A 4,630-nucleotide genomic window follows, 5' to 3' on the forward strand; every position below is an offset into this window, starting at 1 on the left:
TGCCCAGGTTTCTAGGTCCTGCATCAGCACCCGGATCTTTTAATATCAATGGCTTCAAAGCACACAACACCTTCTTCAATAGCGCCAAGAACCCCTACTCAAGGGCAAGAATATCTTCTGATCGGTTCTGGAGCTATTAGCAACGCAGTTATTACTCATGCATTCTGTACAATCAAGGTCGCATTTTCCCACATATGCGTCTTGACACTGAAGCCATAATTGGTCTGCCTTGCTTGGAAGAAGCTCTGGATTGCTTCAAAGAGTCTGGATTGTTGCCGTTCATCACCGACAAAGAGCATTGGAACGAAGAATTGCTGCTCCAATTCTATGCCACTCTTCATATTCATGGCTACAACAGAGATCCGAAGACGTGGGTCCTTGAGTGGATGACCGGCAATGTTCATCACGAAGCCAAAGCCTTTGATATCATTGAGCTCACTGGTCTGCCCACTCCAAGAGATCTTTATGAACCTGGTTGTCAACTTCACAGTGCAGCTATGGAGAGCATTTTTCAGAAGCCTGAACCAAACATGAGTCAGATGCTTAGCATGATGAAGCCTTTGCCTCCAGATGCTGCATATCCTAAGGAGTTCTTTGTTGAAGACCTTGAGTATCTGCCACGCACTATCTATCACATTATAAGGCGAACTCTCTGGCCCATCAAAGGACATTCTCCACATGCAAAGCTAGAAGGTGCAATGAAGACTTTGGTCTTCCATATTCTTCACGGCAAATGCTTCAATGCACAAGACTTCTTCATCCGCCAACTTGCTGCATCAGGATCTGATCTCTTTGGCTTGAAGTTTTACGCTCCATGGATTATGCGGCTGATCAAACTACACTCAGCTGTCACCTATCAGCCCTCTGCTCGCAATCATCGAATCTTTCTGCCTGACGTTGATCTGTCAGTTGAAGCCATCTATCCAGAGCCTGCCAAGGAGACTCTTAGTCTTCAGAATGCTGAGAACCAAAGCTTCTCTCAAAACATTGAAGGAGTTCAAGCAGTCTCTCGTGTTTATCCTCTGGCTGGCACTACATGTGCACCTCACCGTGCCCTCACTGAAGCCACTGACAACACCATTTCCCAACGGCCTAAGAAGCGATCCCGTGTTCTCAATGACCGAGAGCTTCTGGTTGCCCTTCATCAGAAACAAGATAGGCATCATGACTGGCTGAAGCGCCAAATGCAAAGTCTCTTGGTGGACGTAAACAGGATTCGCAATCTTGCCACCAAGAATGCCTTTGTTGCCCATGAAACCTGTTGGCGTACATGGAAAGGGCTAAAGCTTATGTGCTCTGAGAATGATCTTCAATAGGATGGCTTCTCTGAACGCTTCTAGTTTGACTCAACACCTCCAAGAAGGACTGTGCTGCGACGAACTCCGTCTCTTGATGACTCTGAGTTCTCTTCCTCCGCGGCAGCTGTGAATGCCAGAGTGATCGATGACGAAGACGATGCTACTTCACTGCCCCCTAGTTCTGCACACATCGACACTGCCCTGAGCTCGTCTGCACCGCCTAACAACACCGATGACCTTGCTGCTTCACCTACTCCTCACGGGAACGAGTAGACACTCTATGTCTTCAAACCTTTTTGGTCCTTACTGACAAAAGGGGGAGAAGCATATGAGTTTGATAGTCTTCAAGCAGGTCCATATGGGCGGTTGCTTTATATTTTGCCTACTGTTTACAACTCTCGTTTTGATACATTTGGTTCTTTGAGTTGTAACACTTAAACTCAATGGTCGTCTGCTACTTATTTGCTATTCTGTGATGCGATGATAAATTCCGCATGTGCGACGATATATTCCGCACTTAGATCATTTTGCAGACGTCCATTTTTCATTATGCATGTCATTATCTTCACATACTTTTCATGCATGATGAATTGTCATCATAAGTTGAAGAGGATCTCCACAAGTACAACCTGCCATGTGCATTTGCATTCCAAAAGCAAATTACTTATATGCACATCTTCAGGGGGAGCCCTTGCAACTTATGAAGACAATTCCCTATCCTTTACAATTTCACATATTATATTCCCCGTTGAAAACTTCAACTAGTTTGTCATCAATCACCAAAAAGGGGGAGATTGTAAGTGCATCTAGTGCCACCCCTAGTTGGTTTTGGAGTATTGACGACAAACCTAGTTGAGGGACTAATGTGTTTGTGAGAATTTTAGGATAACACAGGTAGAAGTCCCTCATTGATTCGGTTTTCCTACCAGAGATGACCCCTAAAAATGTAAGAAGACATTGAAGACAAAGGTGGTATGTGAAGACATTCACATTGAAGACTATGACAAGAGAAGACATCGCATGAAGACTATGGAGCGTGAAGACTTAGTTCTTTCGTCGTTCTTTTTCTTCTTTGTTGAGTCATAGGAACCACCGTACTGTTAAGTGGGGTCCAAGAGAACCAGTCAGAATGACTGAAGTGATGCTTAACCAAAATCCTATGTCTTCGAGTGAAGACTATGAGAGCAAATCTTGTCCAGAGTTGGATAAGTCAGCTTTGCTTGTAGCCCAAGTAAAGTTGCTGTGTGTGTTTGAAATCTGACCGTTGGAACACGTGTCAGTTCCTTAGTGACCCAGGGTCATTTCGGACAAATCAGGTCGGGTTGCCTAGTGGCTATAAATAGCCCACCCCCTACAATCATAAACGGTTGGCTGCTCAGAGTTAGAGTACGGCTTTTGTCCTTTGAGAGCAACCCACCTCGAAGCCTTTGAGAGAGAATTCCTTGCGAGGATAAAGCCCTAACCACCTAGAGCCAAAGAGTGTTAGGCATCACTTAAGTCTTCCTGTCTATGTGATCCGAAGACTTATTACACTTGAGGACTGTGAATCCTCCAGCCGGTTAGGCGTCGCGTTTTGAGCATTCAAGAGTCATTGTGGATCGCTGGTGAACGAAGTCTATGAAGGTTTGGAAGTCTACCTTGAAGACTTACCAGAGTGATTGGGCGAGGACTGGGTGTCCTTAGCTCAAGGGGAATAAGGTGAAGACGAGGTCTTCTGAGTTGAATCTCAGCCTCCCTAACCAGACGTACAGTTGTCACAGCAACTGGAACTGGTTCAACAAATCATTGTCTTCAACGAGTCACTGGTTTCATCCTTCCCTTCCCTTTACTTACTGTTGGTCCTTGTGAAGTCATTGTACGATTGCATCACCATTTGGCTTCACTGAGTGATTACTTGTTCTGATTGGCTTCACAATATCTTCCTACCTGATCCTTACTGCCTAGCTGCTATTAGTCATTGCGCTTTCACTTCATTGAATACTTGACTATGGTTTGCCTAGTGTAGTCTACCTTCCGCTGCATGGTAATAGGTTTATTTCTATAGTTTGTCTTCGAAACTTCCATGTTTTGAAGACTTTCATAAAAATCGCCTATTCACCCCCCTCTAGTCGATCACTAGCACTTTCACTAAGTATTTCCCTCCCGCTAAGATCATCTCTCTTAGAAATGATATTATGAACTTTAAGCAACTTGATCATGAACATGTTGCACAAGCTTGGGAGAGAATGAAATTAATGATACGTAATTGCCCTACTCATGGTTTGAATTTGTGGATGATTATGCAAAACTTTTACGCCGGATTGAATTTTGCTTCTAGAAATCTTTTAGATTCGGCCGCGGGAGGCACTTTTATGGAAATCACTTTAGGAGATGCTACTAAACTCCTAGATAATATTATGGTTAATTATTCTCAATGGCATACTGAAAGATCTTCTAATAAAAAAGTGCATGCGATAGAAGAAATCAATGTTTTGAGTGGAAAGATGGATGAACTTATGAAATTATTTGCTACTAAGAGTGTTTCTTCTGATCCTAATGATATGCCTTTGTCTACTTTGATTGAGAATAAACATGAATCTATGGATGTGAATTTTGTTGGTAGGAATAATTTTGGTAACAATGCTTATAGAGGGAATTTTAATCCTAGGCCATATCCTAGTAATCCTTCTAATAATTATGAGAATTCCTACAACAACTCTTATGGAAATTATAATAAGATGCCCTCTGAATTTGAGAATAGTGTCAAAAAGTTTATGAATTCACAAAAGAATTTTAATGCTTTGCTTGAAGAGAAATTGCTTAAAGTTCATGATTTGGCTAGGAACGTTGATAGAATTTCTCTTGAGATTGATTCTTTAAAGCTTAGATCTATTCCTCCTAAGCATGATATCAATGAGTCTCTCAAAGCCATGAAAATTTCCATTGATGAGTGCAAGGAAAGAACCTCTAGGATGCGTGCTTCCAAAGATGCCTTTATTAAAACGTGTTCTTCCAATTCCTATGAAAATCAAGATGAAGATCTAAAAGTTATTGATGTGTCTCCTATTAAATGTTTGTTTTGCAATATGAATCTTGATGAAACTGAATATGATCTTCCTTTACCTAGAAGGTGTTCTAAAAATTCGGAGTATTTAGATCTTTATGATGAAATTGATGAAAGTGGGATTGAAAGAAATAAAAATCTAGATGTTGCTAAACCAACTATATTGGATTTCAAGGAATTTAATTATGAATGTTTCTCTTTAACTGATTGTATTTCCTTGTTGCAATCCGTGTTAAATTCTCCACATGCTTATAGTCAAAAGAAAGCCTTCACCGAACATATTGTTGAT

The sequence above is a fragment of the Triticum urartu genome, chromosome 4A (genome assembly GCF_056163025.1).
Source record: "Triticum urartu cultivar PI428250 chromosome 4A, HENAU_Tu73, whole genome shotgun sequence".
Taxonomy (NCBI): domain Eukaryota; kingdom Viridiplantae; phylum Streptophyta; class Magnoliopsida; order Poales; family Poaceae; genus Triticum; species Triticum urartu.